Genomic DNA, 24,151 nt, shown 5'->3' with positions numbered 1-24,151 from the left:
TAGAGTATATATAGAATATCTTCACAGAAAATCTTTATGCAAAAGATTTCTTAGGCAGGGTAAAGAAAGAAATGATAAATTATACTTTATCAAAATGTAGAACTTCTGTTCTTCAAAAGACACTGTTAGAAAAATAGACCAGTCATGGACTGGGGTAAAATATTATAAAACCTAAGTTAGAAAAAATGCCTTGTAAATTTGCATTCAAAGAAACAAACAAAATTCTTACAAATCGATGTTAAAAGAAGAACAACTCAATAAAAGAACTCAAGGAAGATTTGAACACATCACAACACATGAACACTTCACAAGAAAGGAATATAAACACCCAGTAAGCCCATGAAAGGGACTCAGCATCACTGGTCATCATGTAAATGTAAACTAAGCCACTCTAAGATACCCCTTCTCAACTACTAGAATGGCTAAGTTAAATATTGACAGCCCCAAATGTCAGCAGGGATACAAGGCAGCCAGAACTCCAGTAAGTTGCTCAGGAGGACAGACAATGCCTTGGGTCCCCCATGCCTCTGAATCAACAGGCAGGGAAGGGAGATTTTGTGTGGGCTGGAGTGACGGAGCCTGACTGCCAAGGGGATCCACACTAGAGAGATAAGGAAGAGCGTGTCTGGAATACAGGAGATGTCCTAGGGTATCCCCCCCACTATTACTATGGCCTGTGATTAAAGTCAAGGGAAAACTATAACCCAATTCAGGTGGGGCTATGAATGTCCCAGACCTTTCGGGAGTAATGATTTCGGTCATCCCACCAGATACAGAACCATGACCCACTGAGGTGCTTACTGATGGTAAAGGGATCACATAATGCATGGCAGTAAGGAATACCAGCTACAACCATGTGACCAGTTAGAAGAATGAGGACTGCAACTGTCATGAGTGGTTCCCCCTTATTGTGTGTATGTTAAGCAAATATCTTGGCTTTCTTTCCCCCTTCTTATCCCTTTATCATGGAACAGAAGATATACTGACTTCCTAGTGTAGCATTTAAATATTGTTAACTTTACATGATAGTATTTAAGTTGCAGGACATCGAAGAAAAGAGCAAACATTATCCAAGGACTTTGCATCCTCTTCTGGGAAAAGAATCCATGCATTTTTCCATTGTACGCAGACTAGTTGTATCATGTTAGATGGAAGTATGAACTTGTTATCGTCTTTATTGGAGATTAATCGTGGTGTAAGGAGATGTGTATGAGCACCAAGATGACAAGAGGTGGATGTGTGATGGTTAATTTCATCTTAGAGAATGTCCTGGAATGAGATTAACATTTAGATCAGTAAACTGCGAGTAAGCAGATTGCTCCCCATAATGTGGGCGGGCTGCATCCAATCAGTTGAAAGCCTGAATAGAACACAAAGATCAGATGCCCCAGGGAAGGGAGAATTTCCCAGCAGACTGCCTCCAGACTTCATCTGCACTACCAGCTATCCTGGGTCTCGAGCCTGCCAGCTCACACTGCAGATTTGCCCGTCTCCATAATCACATAAGCCAGTTCCTTACAATAAGTCTCTTTCTGTCTGTATACACGCATCTTATTACTTCTGTATCACTGGAGAATGTTGCGTTAAATAGATTTTGAGCATGGTAAAGAACGTTCAGTCCCTTAGGAAAATAGTTTGAAAGTTTCTTATAAAATTAAGCACACACTTATACAATGCAGTGATTCCCCTGTTAGATACTTATCCAGTGAAAACCTGTATCTCCAAAAACACTTGTATAGGGAATCTTCATAGCAGCTTTATTCATAACTCATCGGAAACAATTCAAAGACTACCAACAGGAAGATAGGCAGATTGTGATATTTTCACACAATGGAATACTATTCAGCAATAAAACAAAACAAACTACTGATACATCCAGCATTGTACCTGTATTAGTCACGGTTCTCCAGAGAAACAGAATCAGTAAGATATATATAAGCAAGTAAGAGGAGACTTATTATAGAATTGGTTCACATGATTATAGAGACCGAGAAGTCCCATGCTATGATGTCTGCAAGCTGGAGAAACAGATGGTGTAACTCAGTACAAGCTTAAAGACCTGAGAACCAGGAGAACCATTCTCCCAAGCCAAGGGCAAAGGTCTGAGAACCAAGAAAAGGCTGCTAGTATCAATCCTGGAATTCCAAGGCCTGAGAAACTGGAGCTCCAATGTCCAAGGGCAGGAGAAGATGGATGCCCAAGCTCAAAAAGAGAGAAAGGATGGGCCCTTTCTCTACCTTTTTGTTCTATTCCTGCAGGCCCTCAATGGATTGGGCAATAGCCACCCATATCCCTGATGGTGGATCTTTTTACACGGATTCAAATGCTAGTCTCTTCCAGAAACATCCTCACAGACACACCTAACAATAATGTTTTACCAGCTATCTGGGCATCACATTTAACCTAATCAAGTTGACTACTAAACTTTACCATCACCGTCAGTAAATGTCAGACATTACGTTGGTCAAAGGTTGCCAGATACAAAGAAGTATATGCTGTATAATTCCACATACATAAATTCTAGAACAGGCAAAATTGATCTATGTTTTTTTAAAAAAAAACTAAAAACAAAAAAAACCACTCACGCCTGTAATCCCATCCCAGCACTTTGGGAGGCCAAGACGGGCGGATCATGAGGTCAGGAGATCGAGACCATCCTGGCGAACACGGTGAAACCCCGTCTCTACTAAAAATACAAAAAAATCAGCCAGGTGCGGTGGCAGGCACCTGTAGTCCCAGCTACATGGGAGGCTGAGGCAGGAGAATGGCATGAACCCGGGAGGCGGAGCTTGCAGTGAGTGGAGATGACGCCACTGCACTCCAGCCTCGGCGACAGAGTGAGACTCTGTCTCAAAAAAAAAACAACAAAAAAAAACAGAAAAATGCTTGCCTCTACGAACATGAAATTGGGAAGAGGCATGAAGGAACTTTTGAAGAATGGAAATATTCTGTCTTTTGATAGAGGTAGGGGTTATGTAGGTCAATACATTTATCAGAATTAAACAGTGTACAGTACTCTAAGTAAATTTACCTTAAATAACTGAAAACAAATATTAACTCTAGCTAGTAGGTTTGCTTTCACAGTAGTATGAGTTAGCAGTGCGGAAACTATTTACAGTGTATTCTAGGCTTACACAAATGAGTAAATATATTGAGGATAATAAGAGCCTTTTTGGACAAGAGAGTTAAAACATGGAAAGAGAACAGAAGGTACACTGTAGCACTGAATTGGAATGGGAGTATCTATTTGAACTCATTGCTTTTGGTAGGTAGATATGTGAACACCTACACATATACACAAACATTTCTTTGCTCTGTTTATGAAGGTCTAGAAGCAATGACACACCGGCAGCAATGAGCACTTCTGTGTCCAAATTTAGGCTGCTAAACACCATTCTCCATTAAAAGCAACTAGAGCTCCTTAGAGAAAAGGCTGATTGATTCTAGGGCAAGGACAGTGAATAAATAACAACATGAGCTTTAAACATCTGCTAGAAAGTAAGCAAGGGCTTGTAGGATGATGGAGCTATTTGAACAGGAACCAGCTTAAAAGCGCTCCTAGTAGCCAAAACTGGGAAAATGTGAACATATCAAAATAAATAAGAAGAGTAATAGATCATAACCCATTAGATAAATTAAGGATCCATGAGTGCATACTGATATAAATAAGCAAATAGGGAGAAGGAAAAGCGCTTTCTTATAGTCAAATGCCAATCAAAAACTATGGAATGAATGATGGAGTCAGAAAACTGATGGGTGCCAAAACTAGTGAGTAAGTTTGAGTAGGAGCAGAATATTTACGTAGTGTCAAAAGCAACTCCCACAAGTTACTTATTTACAAAGGGAAAACTCCTAACAGTGGAGGATGCTAGCAAACACCCACTTTAAGCGAATGGTCAAAATTAACAATCACCAGACTTGGGACAACACCACATCGTGATGCCCTGAGAACAACACGACGTCTGACCTATGGTCTCCCTGACAAAAGTGCCTAACATGACTCTTAATTATTATGAACCACTAAATGAAACAAAAGAAAGGGATATTTTACAAAATAGTTGTCCTGCACTCTTTACAAATGTTAAGATCAAGAAAGTAAAAGAAAGCTGAGGGATTTGTCCAGATTAAAGGAGACTAAAGGTATGACAAGGAAATGCAAGCATGTTCCCAGATTCAATCCTGGACCAGGAAAAATTATCGCAAAAAAAGAACATTTTGGAAAACAACTGTCGAAATGTGAATATGGACTTTGGATTAGACAGTAATATTATATGTGCGCTCAATGTCCTGATTTTGAACATTGTACTGTGGATCTCTAAGACAAAAACCTTGTTCTTAAGAAATACAGGCTGGCCAGGCGCAGTGGCTCACGCCTGTAATCCCAGCAGTTTGGGAGGCCGAGGCGGGCAGATCACGAGGTCAGGAGATCGAGACCATCCTGGCTAACACAGTGAAACCCCGTTTCTACTAAAAATACAAAAAAATTAGCCGGGCGTGGCGGCGGGCGCCTGTAGTTCCAGCTACTGGATAGGCTGAGGCAGAAGAATGGCATGAACCCAGGAGGCAGAGCTTGCAGTGAGCCGAGATGGAGCCACTGCACTCCAGCCTGGGCGACAGAGCGAGACTCCATCTCAAAAAAAAAAGAAATACAGGCTGAAACATATAATAGTCAAGAAGTGTGATGTCTCTAAATTACACCCCCAAAAATCATACAAAGATAGAATAATGAAACAAATGAGGCAAAATGTATACAAACAATGAAAGCAGGGGTGTCCAGTCTTTCAGCTTCTCTAAGCCACATTGGAAGAATTGTCTTGGGCCACATGTTAAAAAAAAAAAAAAAAAAATCACAAAAACATCTCATAATGTTTTAAGGAAGTTTATAAATTTGTGTGGGGCCACATTCAAAGCCGTCGTGGGCTGCATGCAGCCCGCGGGCTGCAAGTTGGACAAGCTTGGTTTAAAGGATATATAGAATTCTTCATACCATTCTTATGACTTTTCTGAGTTTGAAGTTATTTCAAAATATAATTTTAAAATGTATATCAACATACAAAGTTATTAGAAAAGTGGCAAAATCACAAAACTCATTTATGACTAAAATTATATACAATTATTGGCAAAAAGGCTAGAGAAAAATAACTGAAATGTGGCTTTTAACTATTAGAAATTTTATGTGACTAATAATAGAAATGATTGCTGTCCAACTGGCTTTTCAAATATTTATTCCTTTCATAATTAGTAATTTCCAACTCATTTAAAAACTATATATAGACTTTCGTACTGGAAGAAAACTTACAGCACTTTAAATCCTTGAACAAACACAATATAATGGAAATGCTAATATAATTTAACCAGAGCAATGTTAATAAGCTCCCTTATAACTAAACGTAATTCTGAGAGGAAACATAAAGGTGCTTTAATGCAGCAAATCAGTTATATGTTCCAAGAGTTTTCTAAAATATTTTATCATAACAATTTGAAGATTATCATTTTCATGTAATATATTTCTCTGCAGTCTTTTGAGTAAAACACCCTAAGCAAGCACACTAGCTCCCGTATAATTGGAAATTCCCTCCAGCCCCTGCAAGCACCATGAAACAACTACCTTACATCTTATCATCCAGCATCACAACACGTATCATGAGACAGCCCCACTGACCATACTAGAATTATCTCTAAACCAGGATCTCTAAACCAGCATTACACGTTAGACCTTGTGTCTTAATTTGCCCATGTGAACAAATTAACAAAACAGGTGTTAGGTTTCTCTAATATTAGTAGATTTTTTCAGGTTTAAAAGAAAAACCCCTTGGATTAATCTCCAGAATTTTTTCAACTCTTAGATTCTATATCTCTAAATAAAATAAAATTAATCAAATTAGAAAGTCATGAATTGAATGGTGAAAAATACAAACATAACTAATAATCATGAAATCAAAGAGAAGAAGAAAATGAAATGGACAAAACAAGCTGATTATTGAAAGACCTTAAAAGCTAGGGACAAACACCTAGACAGTAACATGAAGGTCTAGAAATAAAAATTAAATTATCCAAAGAGCAGAGAGTGAACACTCGCCATAACTATGCTGTATGGAATAATTAAAAGCCTCAATAATCAAATAATCAAATTATTTTAATGCATTTTCTTATAAAGTTTCAAAAGTTTGACCAACCAAAGCATTAAAATAAAACATGAAAAACCAACTATTTAAAATATTATCATGAAATACACAATCAACCATTTTGCCAAGAGATAATGGAATCAAAAGTGCCCTAAATTATCATTTGCTTCAGAAATAAATTAATTAAATAGATGTATTCATATATTTGGTGCACATTCCGAATTGATCTTTTTATTTATTAGTACTGAACAATGGGAAATTTAAACTTAAGCAACAGAACAATACTAACACAAAAAAACCCAACACTTAGAAATAAATCTAACCAGATATGTGCATGATCTGTATGCTAAAAACTACAAAATACTAATGAACAAAAACAGAAGTTATCCAAATAATTAAGAATAATACCATGCTCATGGAATGGATTGGAAGACTTGATATTGGTAAGATGGCTATTCCTCCTAAATCAATCTATAGACTTAACATGATCCCAGTCAAAAATCCAGCAGAAATTTTTGTAAAAAATCAATAAACTGATTCTAAAATTTATATTAAAAATCAAAAGAACTAGAATAATAAACTTTTTGAAAATAACAAAAAGGATTTACACTATCTGGTTTTAAGATATATTATAGGCTGGGTGCGGTGGCTCACGTCTGTAATCCTAGCACTTTGGGAGGCCGAGGCGGGTGGATCACTTGAGGTCAGAAGTTCGAAGCCAGCCTAGCCAACATGGTGAAACCCTGTCTTTACTAAAAATACAAAAAAACAAAATTAGCCAGGCATGGTGGTAGGTGCCTATAATCCCAGCTACTTGGGAGGCAAAGGCAGGAGAATCACTTGAACCTGGGAGGCAGAGGTTGCAGTGAGCCAAGATCGTGCCACTGCATGCCAGCCTGGGTGACAGAGCAAGACTCGTCTCAAAAAACAAAAACAACAAACAAAAAAGATATATTATAAAGATACAGTAATCCAGGCAGTATGCTGTTGGAGAAAAGGATAAACACATACATCAATGAAAAAGAATACAGTCCAGAAATAGATCTACATATACATGATCAATTGACTTTTCACCAAGGTGCAAGGATGGTTCAATGAGGAGAAGAAAGCCTTTTCAACAAATGGTGCTGGAACAATTGAACATCTCTGTGCAAAAATATGTGATTCCTACAAAAATTAACTCAAAATGGATAACAGAATTAAATATAAATCTTCAAACTATAAAATTGTAGGAAAAAATTCAAGAAAATCTTTGCAACCTTGGGTTAAAGCAAAGGCCACCAAGATCCAACATGATCTATAAGGGTGAAAACTGGCAAATTCAATTTCATTCTACTTTAAAATTTCTGTTCTACATGCTTAAGAAAATGCAAAGATATGCCATATATTTGGAGAAAATATGTACAAAATATATATCTGCTAAAGGACTTGTATCCAAAATACATGAAAGACTCTCAAAATGCAATAACGAGAACACAAACCAATATTTTTGAGCAAAAGACTTGAATACACTTTCACCAAAGATACGTAAATATCAACTGAAAGCATGAAAAACTAATACCATTAGTCATTAGGAAAATACCAATTAAAATCACAATAAGGTAATACTATATACTAGAATAACAAAAGCAAAAAACAAAAGACAATAGCAATGCTGGGAAGGATGTGGAGCAGCTGGAACTCTTAGACTGCTAGTAAGAATGCAATTTGTATAGCCTCTTTGAAAACAGCTTCTTTAAACAAACATTTGTCATTTGACCCAACAATCCCACTCCTAAGTATTTACCCAAGAGAAATAAAAATGTATGCTCTTATAGTCACACAGAGATCTGCAAACAGCTATTTATAGTAGTTAGCTTTATATACAGAATCCAAAAACTGGAAACAACCCAAATGTTCAGTTGGTGGATGGATAAACCAACTGTGATGCATCCATACAATGAAAGCTTCCCAATACACGGGAGTGAACTACGGATACGTGCAACATGCCAGTTTCAAACACATCATGCTAAATCAAAGAAACAAAAGGCTACATGCTAAATGATTCCACTTATAAGACCTTCTGGAAAAGGAGAAATCATAGGAACAGAAAACAGATCCATAGTTGCCAGGAGCTGGAGCATTACGTGTGGGCTATGAAGGGTCACCAGGAATTTGGGGAGGTAACTAACTGCTTTGTATCTTGATTTTGGTAGTAGCTGCACACTTTATGCATTGGTCAAAACTCACAGAATTGTAGATCTAATTGCTGAATTTTACTTTATTTAAATTATACCTCAATAAACCTGCACCTCCACCCCCCCACCTAAATAAAAATAGCACCATGAAAGAAGAAAGAAAAATAAAATTGGGTACATACAGTTGAGCCAAGAATAAAGCTCAGAGATGTTCCCTCACAGTGGCTGTAAGTAGGCCACAAACTGGAATCTAAAATTTCTAGAAGCCAGCCTGATCACTTGCATAGTTCTCAATGTCTACAGGATGTTTTCATAAATGCAAGTTTGTATGGAGGATAAAATTATTCATACACGTAAGTGTTGACTAAAATAAGTCATTAGAAGGGTTCTTGGTAATACAGAGGTCATAAACAAGTACTCTGACATGTCCAGGATACAAAACATTCTTTGCAAATGAAAATAAGGGAAATTGTAGATGACAAATAAAAAAGCAAATTCATAAATAAAGAAAAAGGTATATAGATATAAAACCTGAAAACTCCCATAAGATGTTATGTCTCTACTGGCTAGGGATTACTAACCTACATTCCCAATTAACAGCTCTCTGCTTTTTTTCTTCCAAGTTCCAACAGGAGCCAATAAACACAAATCAAAGTGAGTATTCAGTTAACTATAATCATCTATTTCATATAAGCCTTAAATGTGTTTATTTTTGTTTAACTCTACTTTTCAAACTGGAACTGCTACTTCTTGACTTAAAACTTGACAGGAGGAGAAAATTATAAATGAAATGTAATTTTGGAATATTGTAAATAGTTTTAGATCTTCTAAAACCCAAGTTCTCCATCCTGCCCCCAATTTAAATTCAACACATATGTGTTCTTCCAGCATATCAATAAAATATTCCTAGATTTATTAATAGGATCATTCATTTAGATAATGGAGAGATTTTGAGCCATGAATATTAAGAGTCCAATAGACAAAAGCACAAATGGAAATGAATGTGGCCAAAGAAAAATTCATGGAATGTTCCAAGCAATTGGCTCTTGACTCAAAAAGGAACAACGTGAACTGGGACTGGGAGGGAAATGTAAGAATGTAGGGGCGAGAAAATTCTATCAAACCCTTCCAATGGTTGGCTGGCAATTTCAGCCTTTTAAAACCATTACATAATGACAGAAAAGTAAAAATTTCTGACTATGCCACCATGCTAATACTCCTCTCCAGATTGCAGTCAATTTTTTCATTTATCACAGTTCTCTGCACATCAGACAGTAAACAAACTGACAGTTAAAATAAAGAGAGATTTAAAATAATTTAAAATGAAATAGAAATATTATTCAAATAAGCCATATGACTTACATTTCCCAGAGACTTCTCTACGAACAAATATTAAAGCTGGCATTATGGACACCGGGGTCTGAGTGTACAGCACAAATCATGTATCCACCTCTCCGGACAAAGTGGGGGTGGGGAGGTTGTGAACATGCTGAGTCTAACCATAATTTTAACAAGGAAGGAACAGAATAAGAGCCAACCAATCAATACCCATGAGTTTGCTTTGTGATAATCCATGTGGCTATGAACTCATGATTTCAGCACTTTTCTATATGTATGTTTTATTAAATCAATAAAAGTTTATTGAAAACAAGAGAATCAGCCAGGCAGTATTTATGGCATGATACTATAATGTAAAATGAAGGGTCCTCAATGCAATTGTACTCTGCTTGGAGATCCTGACAGCTACACACAAAATGATAACACTTAGTCGTCTTGTATTAAGTGCCAAATTCACTTGGTAGAGGAGAAATGCTAAAACGTCAGTGTTACTTCCTTAGATGACAGCAACAGCATCCTCACTAAGCTCCCAGCCACCTGTCATCCTCCTTTCCGATTCATCCTTCATGCTACTCACATCAGATCTGGATCTGATCATGACACTTCCTTGCTTTAAAACTTTCCATGGGTGTTGCAGAGGATATTGGATAAAACATTCATGTTACTGCAATGCACACCATGCTCTGTCCCATACCTCTACCGTGCAAATGCACTGCCATAGACCTGACCTGACCAGACCTGACCTACCCACCCACCAGCCAGATGTCCCTTACGACTTACAGTCCCTTGCACAGAGTTGGGAGAAAAGACATCAAAGTCATCACACTGATTTCTTAATGGCCTTGGCCCAGAGGTGACACAACCCACTTTTCTGAAAAGATAGGAGAAACTAATAACAGTGGTTGCCTTGGGGGTGATGGTGGTTCCAGCACCCACAGCTCCGCATGCTGTATTAACCTATTTACCGTAAATCCTGCCTCTGTATCTTCATATGGACTCCTCCCAACTCAGCACCCACCCTTTCTTCACCAATCCCCTGGCAATTCTCTGCCATCCACTTGTCTAGCCCCTTTCTCACAAGCCTCTCTTCCTGCAGGCTTGACCTGGTGAACACCTGCTACACCTTCAGGGCTTCAAGCGAGCACTACAGAGAGCAGTACACTTGGAAGGTCGCTCCCCAAGGCAAGGCAGAGCTGCCCCTTCTATGCTCCCACAGCACTGGGTTCTTACCATTTTCTGAGCATGATCCGACTTTATGACAATGATTTGTTTTTATTTTATAAATGAATAATATAGTTCAAAATTGTTGAAATATATTTTAAAACTTTTCCTCTCTTTCCTGCCCTTCATCTTGCCAGTCACGTACCACCACCATCACCCCCAAGGCACCTGCTGCTATTAGTTTCTTCCATCTTTTCTGGGAAGTGGGGTATGTCACCTCTGGGCCACGGCTATTAAGAAATCGGTGTGACAGCTCTCTGCCAGGGATTCCAAGTCCTAAGGGACACCAGTGCCACACGATGGAAGACCTCAGTGCATGCAGAAAAGCCTCACGCTGATCTGTAACAACCTGTGACAAATGTTACAGGCTCGTGACAACTTGTGACAAGCACTGTTACCAAATGAGAAAAAACATTGCCTGTGTACAGTCCCTGACATTCTGGAGATTCCTTGTTACAAGTGTTTGTGTTACCTTCGAATACAATATAAAAGCAAGTGCAAATATGAACTCTAATTTTCCACTGTACTCTATACACACTGTCAACATCAGCCTTTTTTCCAAAACACTATGCCTTGGAGAACTTTCTACACCAGTAAGGAGGAGCTACTTGATTCCCTTTTACAACCGCATGGCATTCCATCTCATAGCACAACATAATTTACATAACTTGCTCTCCAGTGAATGTTTGGGTTGTGCCAAATATTTTGCTTTAACAAAACTGCTGCAATAAATAACCTTCTACATCCACTGTGCATCATGTATTCAGGTACGCTTGCAGGATGTCTTCCTCAGAGTAAAACTTCTAAGTCAAAGGTCATGCAGACATTTTGCTATTTCAGCAGACAGGGCCACATTAGCCTCCGCTGGAGTAGTACCTATTTTAACTCCCGCCAGCAATGGATAGGAGTGCCCAGTTTGAAACCCACTGTCAAAAGTGTGTTCTTTAACTTTCGGCTTTTTATCAATTTGAAAGATAATAAAATAACACTTGAGAGCAACTTTGTGTTTCTCTTACTTTTGAATAACATTGAAAATCTTTTCTTAGGTTTAAGTTCCATCTGTTTCCCTGTTTCAATGACCTGTCTCTCAATAGCCTTTGCCCATTTTTACCCTGGATGATGGGGCTTTTGCTTAGAAGTTTCTAGGGCTTTTCTGTATTGGGATTTGCAAGTCAATACTGTTGCTCAAGGAATCCTCTGGATGTCCGCCTCTCAGGTACTTGCTCAGATCCATGTGAGTGATCTGTGTGTCCGTTCCCGGTTCCATGTCATTCCTGGTGTTGACAGAAATACCTCTAGCATTCTCCTCTTAAACATGACACTGGCCTTTGAAACCGACAGCCTGCATCATGTTAAGCATGGACACATCGCTTCCTAGTTCAATGAGTAGCACCTGGTTTCTCATTTGTCTCCCTGACTAGGCTGTGGGCTACAAGAGGGAAGTGGTCTGTTTTTGCTTATTTTTCTCTCTAATCCCTAGCACAATGGCTAGTACTTAAACAGCTCAATGAACGTTGGATAAATGTACTTAAGGGAAGACCAGCACTGTTGCGGTAGGGAAGACTGGCACAGTTAAGGTAGGGAAGACCGGCACGGTTGCGGTAGTGAAGACCAGCACGGTTGGGGCACAGTCACAGATGGTTTCAGGAAGACATTAAGTGCAAGCTAGACTTGGAGAGATTAATGGGCTATAGAGTCAGGAGAAAGAATGAACCAGTGCTCAAAGGCAGGAAATGTGGCTTGAGATAAGGAAAGAGTGTGACTTCAATTTAGGCAGAGCAAGTTCCTACAGGGAAGAGGCGGAAGGTATGCTTTATTACGCCAAGGAGGCTCAGGGAGGGTTAGCCTTCAGCCACCGGACTAAGGGATCCAGCCTCAGGAATTCCAATACTCAGTATTTATTAGTTATATAATACTCTGCTTGCTGAAAGCTTCAAATGCCAAAAAGCCTGCTGGGGAATAGTTTTCAGTATAAGTGGGTAATTGTTTCATAAAAAATAAAAACTCGGCTCTTGGGCCCAGTTCTGAGGATTTTAGAGGAGAAACTCTTTCTCCCCAACACGGGAGTCCCTGAGCAAGGCTGAAGGTCGGTGCTATGAATTTGTACTCCTTCTCCTTCCCCCAAGGTACTCTGCAATATGACACTTATCTGCCATGACACCTGTCCCCAGCTGACCCTTGCATCCTCTTCCCTGTCCCTAACCTTATCCAAAATAGGTAGTTGGTGTCAACACCTATATACTAATAGTGCCTGCCTACCTCCACCCCGCTGAATATTTCTATTAGAATGTGAAGATGTTATCAAAAGCCTTCAAGACTCAAAAGACTAAACTTGTAACAGTGGAACACCAGGTGGTATGGGTGCCACTGCCAACCCATTGGGGGCAGAGGTTAGCCCTGACTGGGCACCAATCCTCACACCTGCAGCCTAGTGCTATGCCACCCCAACCAGCTTGTGGTTAGAGCTGCTTTTCATATTTACTGTGGAATCTAATGCATATAAATTGACTACTTGCTAGAGCAATCAGATGGTTTCTGTGATTATTTTGCCCCAATTCATTTTAACTTATAGCCAACTGAATATAGTAATTTGTCAATTAAATAACAGAGGTTTTTTTTAAAGTCATCTGGTAAGTTGTGAATACCTCTAGTGAGAGTTCACTCTGAATGTTTTAAAGAAAGTAACACCCAGTGGCTTCATAGCCTCCCAGAAGAGGGGCTATCTCCTGTGGAAATGAAGTTGGCTTGATCGGTGAACACTCCCTCCCGCTCCCTGTACAAGCGAAGGGCAGTGGACACAGCTGCTATTCCCTGATCCCTCCTCCAAACAGCTGCCCAAAGGATACCTCTATTTCCACAGATAGATATTCATCTTATCACCCATCCCAACAGTGCACAGACATCTGCAAGGCCTATGGCAAAGTGACTTGGAGACAGGTGCATGGACTAAGACTTCACACTAAGAGAATCATCATTGGCCAGGCGCGGTGGCTCACGCCTGTAATCCCAGCACTTTGGGAGGCCAAGGCGGGCGGATCACGAGGTCAGGAGATCGAGACCATCCTGGCTAACACGGTGAAACCCCGTCTCTACTAAAAATACAAAAAATTAGCCGGGCATGATGGCGGGTGCCTGTAGTCCCAGCTACTCGGGAGGCTGAGGCAGGAGAATGGCGTGAACCCGGGAGGCGGAGCTTGCAGTGAGCTGAGATTGTACCACTGCACTCCAGCCCGGGCGACAGAGCCAGACTCCGTCTCAAAAAAAAAAAAGAGAATCATCATGTAGTATACACTCTTTATATTAAATGCTGCACATAACAGTTTGATACTAATGGCAGTTGAAATCATTGTGTGTGGAAACAGAAAGTCAACCAGAAAAGAAGAGTCAGTTCCTCAGATGTGTAAAATACTCAACTAGAAGCTTTAGAATTACAAAGAGAAAATAGCCTCAGAGATGAGCTTTGACCTCAAGGATGAGTTGGGAAACATTAAAGAGGTACCTCACAGTACTACACTTTCCACAGTAAGCGCCAAATGAATGCTACAGACAGTAAGTAGGGCAGGAACATCAAAAGAGATCATTCATAGTCAGAAATCAGGGTTTTTACTTTGGGAGGCCGAGACGGGCGGATCACGAGGTCAGAAGATCGAGACCATCCTGGCTAACATGGTGAAACCCCGTCTCTACTAAAAAATACAAAAAACTAGCCGGGTGAGGTGGCAGGCGCCTGTAGTCCCAGCTACTCGGGAGGCTGAGGCAGGAGAATGGCATAAACCCGGGAGGCGGAGCTTGCAGTGAGCTGAGATCAGGCCACTGCACCCCAGCCCGGGCGACAGAGCGAGACTCCGTCTCAAAAAAAAAAAAAAAAAAAAAAAAAGAAATCAGGGTTTTTGTTGTTGTTGTTATTTTATGATGGAGTCTCCCTCTGTTGCCCAGGCTGGAGTGTGGTGGTGCGATCTCGGCTCACTGCAAGCTCTGCCTCCCGGGTTCACGCCATTCTCCTGCCTCCGCCTCCTGAGTAGCTGGGATTACAGGTGCCCATCACCACGCCCGGTTAATTTTTTGCATTTTTTAGTAGAGACGAGGTTTCACTGTGTTAGCCAGGATGGTCTCAATCTCCTGACCTCGTGATCCGCCTGCCTCGGCCTCCCGAAGTGCTGGGATTACAGGCATGAGCCACCGTACCCAGCCAGAAATCAGGGTTTTAAGCTAATCCCTGAATGGTGAATCTTTGTGAAGAGGACAGGAAAGAAGGTGGCCTTCCACAGAGGGAGACAGACTGTGAAAGCAGATGTAGGGTGCCAGGAGCATGATGCATGTTCACAATGAACGGTGAAATTAAGAGATGAGGAAAAAAAGATGGAGGCAAGTTCTGGGTACCTGAATGACAGGAACAAGCTGACCGCACCCTGCAGTGGGGGCTTAGCAAAGCTTCGGAATGCAATCACATCGTGATAAGGCTATGTTTTCAGATTGCTAGATAACAGAAAAAGAGCTGGAGATTGGAAGTGCCTGATCCTAACTCCTGGCCAGAGGCTATGCTTCCCAGCAAAAATTAAAAGTTTAACAAAAGGGCTGGAGAAAGAAAAAAATCAAAATAGGCTAGCCAGGTAGGAAGGTCCCGAACTATCTGGGTCAGGGCAATAATGGCATAACTAAGGTGGCTGTAGTGGGAATGGAGGATAATGGGGCAGGAGAGACACGGACAAGAAGGCATCAGCGAGGCTTCAGAGCTCTGGATCCTGGACAGCGTGGAGAACAGTGGTGTCATTAATGTCAATAGAAAGGGAGGAAAGGACACCAGGTGTGCATGCGCATATGTGTGTATGCATGAATACAGATGTGCAGGTTTCTTAGTTTGCGTTTTTCTGGTCAGGGAGGTGATAATTAGTGAGGTATTGGATCTGTTCGGGTAGAGGCAACGGCAACACACTACACTAGAAATGATCATTCATTATGAAATGAACAGCAGAACTGAAACGAGCTGGCTCACTAAGGCTGCACCAAAGCTGTGCCATCAAGTAAGTGCAGAGGTTACTTGTGGGAAGGGACAGTGCAAACAAGGATGCAGGAGACAGAGAGGAGCACAAGCCAAAGGTGGGGCCTTACAAGGCAGGAATCAGGAAGGCCTGATTCCATCGTAGCCGCTGCATCCCTCTGTCTCGTCACTTCATCTTTCTGCGCATTAGCTAGCCCCTCTCCTTCTATATTTTTGAATAATTTAAGAAAGTATGGCCAGGCGTGGTGGCTCACACCCATAATCCAGCCCTTTGGGACGCTGAGGCAGGCAGACTGCTTTGAGCTCGGGAGTATAAGACCAGCCTGGACAACATGGAGAAACCCCGTTTCTACAAAAAATACAAAAATTAGCCACGTGTGGTGGCACACACCTGTGTTTCCACCTACTCAGGAGGCTGAGGCTGCAGAATCACTTGAACCCGGGAGGCAAAGGTTGCAGTGAGCCGAGATCGCGCCACTGTACTCCAGCCTGGGTTACAAAATGAGACCCTGCCTCAAAAAACAAAAAGAAAAGAAAATATGCTTTATAGAATGTATTTATTCCCCTGAATTATAGAAACTGTATACAGTTACCCCAAAACTATGGCACTGAACTTCTCCTTGAGTCTTCTCTTCCTTATTCAGTTCTGGCTCCAGAACATATCCCAGGCCACCCATTCTTGCATCTCTGCTGCTCTTACTCTGACAAAAGCCAACTTTGGCGACTTCCTAAATGGGATAGGGGTCGCCAGATTTTTCTTCCTGTTGCCATGTTCCCACTCTGATCCCAGCAATTCATTCTTCATAAAGAGGCTAGAATGATCTTAAAACATACATCGGGCCTGATCAAAACCCACCAGAGCTTCCCATCACACTCAAAACCTTGGCTCCTGCACAGTTCCCTGCCTCCCTCTTCTCTCTCATCGGGTGCGGCCCGCGTGGGCCTTCTGGTAGTTTCTGAAATGCACTGCCCTCTCTCCTGCCCCGGCTGATGACGACGCTGCTCCTCATGATCCCCTCATCACATCCTCAAAGAAATGTCCCCAAACAACTAATCTAAGTAAGCGCTACTCGGTCTCCTTCAGGTCCTGGCTCTTCATGATCCCACTGCACAGCAGACGCTAGGATCTGGCTGATACCCTCACGCTGAGGGAGCTGATCCCCGCATCCCACCCAAGGTCAGTGTTCCCTGCATTCCAGCGCCTGCTGCACACCAATGAGCTGTATGGTTCCACCAACTCACTTCCTGCCAGTGCTCCTTAGTTTCCTCATCAATCAAATGAAGGGGGTAAACTCTCAAGTTTCACTTAGGCCTAACATTCTGTGGTTTCATGAATTCAAGTGGGGTCAGTTTTGATTTCATTCTCTTCTGCTGGTGATCTTACTGCTATTTTGACAAAGAGAGGAGGGATTTTTTTTTAAAAAAAGGCAAAGGATGTCAACAGGACACAGTTGGAAAAACTGGTTATTTTACCAAGGCTTCAACTGAAACAGTGTGTTTCTCTTCAAGTAATCAAGCTTAACATGTACAGCCAATAAAAGCCCCTTGGCGAGAACTGGCCTCATACCTTGTCTATACAGTCTCTGCACAGGGTTCCTAACCTGTGGTCAGTAAAGAATGTCACTTTCTAACAGGTCTGGGAGCTCCCGGTTTATCTTGCGACCTCAAGAGGAAAGGATCACCCAACTCACAGGTATTTGAGGATACAAACCCATGGCTGGGCTTTAACGGTCTTATCTAAGATTCCTTGTGGAATAGAGTTTCATCAAAGCTAATCCAAAAGGCCCATGTAAAAATAACCATTGTTGCCGCCCTTTATGCAAACAATCAGGCCAAGTATAAAACTAACGTTTATTCATAATTAGTTTTTACCCAACATGAGGACTGCAGAGAAAAATTTTGTTCCAAAGGTTATCGTACATTTGTCATTAAATCCTAGTCTCATTAATTGTTTTTAAGCTTTTTGCCTACATTTTAGACTAACCCTGCCTATTCCTGTGAATCAAGTGGTGATCTTCTGCAGCTTGAAAAAAAAAAAGAAAGAAAAACAGGGATGGATAATGTAAAAATGTGAATCAATATATTAGTTCTGGGCAATTATCTTGCAAATTCTGTCAGGTAACGGAAGTGAGTAAGGTGCCCATAACCCAGAGGTTTCTTTGTTTGGGAAAATAAAACCAAAGAACTTCACAGACCCCCACAGGGGAACTCTATATGTTGGAGAGTAAAATTTTAGATGGAAATTACCTACCACACCACACTTGTGGGAACTGCTGTCCTCACTCTACTATTTGCAATAGGGTTATATACAGTAGCACCTTCTAGCTGAAATACTGGACAGAAAGTTTCCATCGCTGTCATATTTCGCTTAATTATTATCCCTATAGCAGGAGTAACAGTTCCTAACAAAAAGGAAGCATGAAAGTTTTACTATCACTAAGTCTGCTAGGACTTTTTATTGGGTCTAGTGATGCACTTTTAAATGAAACATGCTGCTTTTGGATTAACACCTCTAGTATAGTAAAGGGAAATCTACAGGTACTTAAAGATTAAATCAAAATTATTGACAGGCTTAGGGAAAATGCCGGCTTCAGCCCCGAGTGGCTACAATCCCTCTTTAATAAACTGCAGTCTTCTTTATGGAATTCTTTAACTCCTTTATTAATCCCTCTCTTACTTATATGTCTTGTATTGATATTTGGACCCTGTATACACAATACTACAACTCAAATTGTTTCTTCTTGCCTAGAAGCAATCAAACTCCAATGATGCTGTCAACTGAACAACACATGGACACGCCATTCTTCCGAGGACCGTGATCGGCCCCAGGAGGAACCCTAGCTGCTGTTCCCCATTCAACACCCCTGTTCCGCAGGAAGTAGCCAGAAAGAGTCATTGCCCAAAACCCTCCAACAGTAGTTAGTGTGGCGTCTCCACAGGGGGGAATGTTGTAGGAGTTATTAGAAATTATTTTAGGCAGATGGGGGGAAAAGTTTTGGGACGTTTTCATTTTTTCAAGCATCTCGGGAAAAGTTTCTTGTAAAGCACCTGGTCTTAGAGCCAGGCTGGCCAGCTTTGAGATGCAAATGCAGGCCATTAGAAACTAGGTCCACCCAACACGACAATCACCACCGCCTTCTTGCCCTTGCCCCACGTTCCTGGCAACCTGATGGCCCCCGCATATCCCCACGTGTGCAGAACGTCACAGAACATCACGGTGCCCTGCACTTGCATATTAAAAGGCTAGGGCGGGAGGGCCAGCTTTTTCCTCGGGCTATGTGAAAGACAGACCTGGTCAAACCAATCCCCTGAGCCCTGTGCAAAACAGACAGCGCCTCCTCCAGCCTTTCTATATATACACCTGGCTGGTTTCTGCCCTATTTGGGGTTCCCTCTCTTGGCTTTGGAGCGCCCCTCCCTCTGTCTCTGTACAGGGGAGCTTCTTCCTACCCCCTTCCTTCTTGCCCATTAAACTCTCCACTCCTTAAAACCACACACACACACAAAAAGACGAAGGAATGTGGGGAGCAGGACAGAGTAAAGGAAGAGAGAAGGGGGAGAGGGAACCACTTTTTGTAGGAAATGAATCATAATGCTTTCTCCTGGCAACAAGTGGCTACCTCAGGAAGAAACCAACCACTTCATGGACGTTCCAGCACCACTTAACCTGCTGCTGCCCCTTAAGACATTTCAAAAACTTAGTTTGGTCTGGCTCAGTGGCTCATAATCCCAGCATTTTGGGAGGCTAGGATAGGAGGAATGCTTGAAGCCAGGAGTTTGAAACCAGCCTGGGCAACAGCCAGATCCTATCTCTACAAAAAAAAAAAAAAAAAAAAAAAAACACTAGCCAGGTATGATGGTGTGTGCCTGTAGTCCTAGCTACCCTGGAGACTGAGATGGGAAGATCGCATGAGTCCAGAAGTTCGAGGCAGCAGTGAGCTAAGATTTCGCCTCTAAACTCCAGCTTGGGCAACAGAGCAAGACCCTTTCTCAAAAACAAACAAACAAACTCCTTACTCAGGTTAGTATAGTGGTCAAAAGCTTTAGCTTGGAGTGTGGCAGACTCCAGCTCGGCCCACCACTATGTGCAAGACACCGGGCAAATCCCTTCACCTCTGAGGCTCGGCTCCTTGCCTGTAAAAGGGGGCCAAGAACGACCCGCACAGGGTCATTCTGAAGACGAAATGAGACCACATGTATAGAGCACTAAGCATCAAGGGGCTCAATAACTGTCATCATCACCCCAAACTGTATGGATACAGCCTTTTCTAAAGCTTCTTAGTCTAAACTGTCCTGTTATGGGTAACCTGGAAGCCAACCATCATGTTTGTGTTGCACCATGAAGTTGTAACAAAGGTGCTATCTGTCTAGGATTTTACAGGGCGTCTCAGTTTCAAATATTTATCACATTTTCCCACCAAGAGCCAAATACTTTATTTCAAAAATGAAATTATGCTTCAAGGGCATAATACAATAATAAGGACCAGACTTAATCTCTCAACATGAACAACGGGGAAGCTGGACAGAAAAGTTCCATAAAATAACTGTCTTCAGACATGGAAAGGGCTGCGGTCTTTCAGAGAAGGAAAATAAACCAGGAGGATCCCAGGATGGGCTGGGTCTTGGCCTGGAGGTACCTTAGTATAGCGGTCAGCTGCACTGAACTGCAGCGGTAGGAGGGGGACCCAAGCAGACCATGGTGGTCTTGCTGAGGTGAAGGCATCAAGAGTTCAGGGATGCTGAGGTTCCTGGAAACACCAAAAAATTTTTAAAAAATGAAACAAACAGGTAGAGCTAATAAGCCAGTGTGGCAACAACCTAACATACCAAAGTATATTCAATTCAAAAGACAACAGGAAAAGGACGAAAAAGAACAAACAGAAAACAGGAGGATAGGAGACTTAAGTCAAACTATTTTGATAACTAATTGCAAATGATCTAAAAATTATAATGAAATAATAGGGATTGTTAGTCTGGGTTTAAAAAACAATCTCAAGCAGAGTCTGCCTGTAACAAACACATTTTAAATAGAGACACTTTGAAATTAAAGAATGGAGAAGAGATGTACCATGCAAACACTAACATCAAGAAAGCTGGAGGGACTAAATCAATAATAGACAATGTAGATGCCAGAGCAATATATTGCCAGGATAAAAGACATTTCACTGCGATAAATGAGTCAATTCCTCAAAAAGACATCACAAACATAAAGTCTGTGCACCTACCTATCAGAGAGGATCTAGCAATTCCTCTCCCAGGTATTCACCAAAGAGAAATGATGGTGTACGTTCACAAGGCTTGTGCAGAAATGCCTGTGGCAGCTTTATTCATCCTTGCCCCACACTGGAAACAATTCCAGTGTCCACAGACAAGTGAACTGTGTTAAGTGCACAGAAAATAATAATATTCAGCAATAAAAAGAAACAAAATCCTGGCTGGACATGTTGGCTCACGCCTGTAATCCCAGCACTTTGGGAGGCCGAGGCGGGTGGATCACCTGAGGTCAGGAGTTCAAGACCAGCCTGGCCAACATGGCGAAACCCTGTCTCCACTAAAAATACAAAAATAAGCCAGGCGTGGTGGCGGGTGCCTGTAGTTCCAGCTACTCGGGAGGCTGAGGTACAAGAATCGCATGAACCCGGGAGGCAGAGGTTGCAGTAAGCCAAGATTGCGCCATTGCACTCCAGCCTGGGCAACAAAGCGAGACTCCGTCTCAAAAAAAAAAAGAAAAAATCCTGATACGGGAGACACAGTATGGAAGAATCTCAAGAATATTATGCTGAGCAATGTAAACCAGACACAAAAGAACATGTACTGTTTGAATCCACTTATATGAAGTTCTAGAAAAGTTGAATGTGATCTATTGTGACTGAAAGCAGATCAGTGGCTGCCCAGGGCTGCGGTGAGTTGAACCCAAAGGGTAAGACTATACTTTTTGAAATTATGGAAATGCATATTATAGAAATGCACATTATATATCCATTAAATTGTTTTAAAAAGTAAGAGTGCAAGTACAGAGCACATTTATTAGTAAACAAGAGAAAAATAAATAACACTGGATTCTTATATTTACTACCTCATGAATAGGAAATCAGGTATATTCTGAAAATAAACTAAAAGGCAACAATGAAAGAAAGGGCCAAAATCACTGTTCCCAGCAAGCTATTCCACTTCAAGTTCTTTTCTGTCACCAATTCTGAATTCAATTGCTGGCTGAAAAGTAGAAGCCAAAAACAACTAATTTCAATCTTCTTAAATAGACATAAATTTTAAGATAAGGAAATGAATTCCTAAAGAGCAAACTCCAAAGGCTGACAATGATTTAAACTAAAAAATATGTATATTTCTTTGGAAAGTAAGTGCATCATACAAGGTAAGAATATTTGCTTCTTTAAAAAATTGTCCTAGTTTCTCTTTTTGTGTTCCAATGTTATAAACAGACTCTCTGGGGGCCTAGAAGGACTCTCTCTGTCCCAGCTGGGATTTCACTCCTGACTCACACCCGTAAGAATCTTCTCTGTTCATCCAGCAAAAAGCTATCAGCATCAGGACAAAGCTCTTAGCTTAATGCTGACCTCAAAGCCCCAGCTACAATGCAGAGGAGGTGTGACAATACTCCAGCAAACAGCCCACTGTGCAAATCGTTACTTTAATTCCAAGAGGCATAAACATCATTGCCCTACAGTCTCAACCTCTTATCTGAACCTCTCCTTTATCTTTAGACCTGAGGACACAGTGTCCCCAGCAAACCACTTCTCCCCACAACCCTTTTTTGTACTGCAATATAATTTCTTACAAATCCATGACCTCTCTACTTCCATGGCTACCCCAATGGTCCAAAGGCCAGCATTGTCTCTCATAGCCTCTAGCTTTCTAAGAGGCCTCTGAAATGGTTTGGATGTGTATCTGTGCCCAAATCCCATGCTGAATTATAATCCCCAATGTTGAAAGAGGGGCCTGGTGGAACGTCACTGGGTCATGGGGATGGATTTCCTCCTTGCTGTTCTCGAGAGAGTGAGTTCTCACAAGATCTGATGGTTTAACAGTGTGTGGCACCTTGCCTTTCTCTCTCTCTCTCTTTCTCTTTCTCTATCTCTCTCTCCCCTCCGCCCCCTTCCTCCCTCCGTCTGTCTCTCCTGCCTCCATGTGAAGAAGGTGCTTGCATCCCCTTTGCCTTCTGCCATGACTGTAAGTTTCCTGAGGCCTCCCAGTCACGCTTCCTGTTAGGCCTGTGGAAATGTGAGTCAATTAAACCTCTTTTCTTCATAAATTACTCAGTCTCAAGCAGTTGTTTACAGCAGTGTGAGACAGGACTAACACGGCCTCCCTTGCTCATGCCTCCCCAACAGCCCGACTGATTCAGGAGCACTTGAGTCAGATTATGCCATGGGAACTCTCAAACATCCCCATGTCCCACCTCATTCTGGGTAAGAGCAGAAAACCTCACAAGGGCCTCAAGGGCCTGGCCACTCTCCACCCCCACCCCCCACTCCCACTGTACTTCCTGCCCTGCAGCATCCTGGCCTCCTTGTTGTGCCTCAACCGGGAGGCTCCAGCCTTAGGGTCTTTGCCCTGCTGAACACTTCAACTGGGTACTCTTCCCCCAGATAAATGCACAGGGGCTCGGCACCTCCTCTCCCAGAGGACTTTGCTCAATTGTCCTTTATGAATGGCACCTTCTTAAAATGCCCCGTTTAAAGCCGCCACACGCACCAGCACTCCCTGCCTCTCTTCGCAGCTCTTCTACCCTCCTTGAGATTTACCCCCTTGTGGGCAGTATGTATTTGTGGATCTTTCTCCCCCAAGAAGGAGGAGTTAGCTACAAATGGGTGTGGATTTCTGCTTTTGTTCACTAAGGGATTCCCCAGGGCTTAGGAGAAAAGTATGGCACATAATTAAATTTATTAAACGAACAACTGAATGTTTAGCAACAAGTTTCAAATCAAGCTTAACCATCGCCTCCATAGCACATCTCTATATTTCCTGGTTTTAACTTTGACTAGAAGTAGAAATACTAAAATAAATCAAAGACAAGGTGTAAAATCGTCAGAAAAGCTATCTCCAAAAAAAGGCTAAAACCAGAAGATATTATGACAATGCACCACCACCTTGAATTTCAAAACCAATTGAGGGCTCTTAAAATCCTAAAACAGCCCCATCGTCCCCCACTGTCAGTTCAAAAAGTTTACAGAGAACTTTTCCAGTAGAGGTGATGCTTCATAGGTCCTTGGCATTCTCTAGCAATATAGATTAAGATCCCACATTTGCTAATATTGCTGGAGCATATAACTT

General features: G+C 41.6%; 1 protein-coding gene across 2 annotated transcripts in view; it reads right to left on the bottom strand.

Annotated features, from left to right (window-relative positions):
- Positions 1–24,151, bottom strand: part of GRK3 (G protein-coupled receptor kinase 3) — a 171,847-nt gene that overhangs the window by 87,235 nt on the left and 60,461 nt on the right. The window lies entirely within an intron of this gene.

Source organism: Rhinopithecus roxellana, chromosome 13 (genome assembly GCF_007565055.1).
Source record: "Rhinopithecus roxellana isolate Shanxi Qingling chromosome 13, ASM756505v1, whole genome shotgun sequence".
Taxonomy (NCBI): domain Eukaryota; kingdom Metazoa; phylum Chordata; class Mammalia; order Primates; family Cercopithecidae; genus Rhinopithecus; species Rhinopithecus roxellana.
This window is presented reverse-complemented; position numbering and strand designations above follow the sequence as displayed.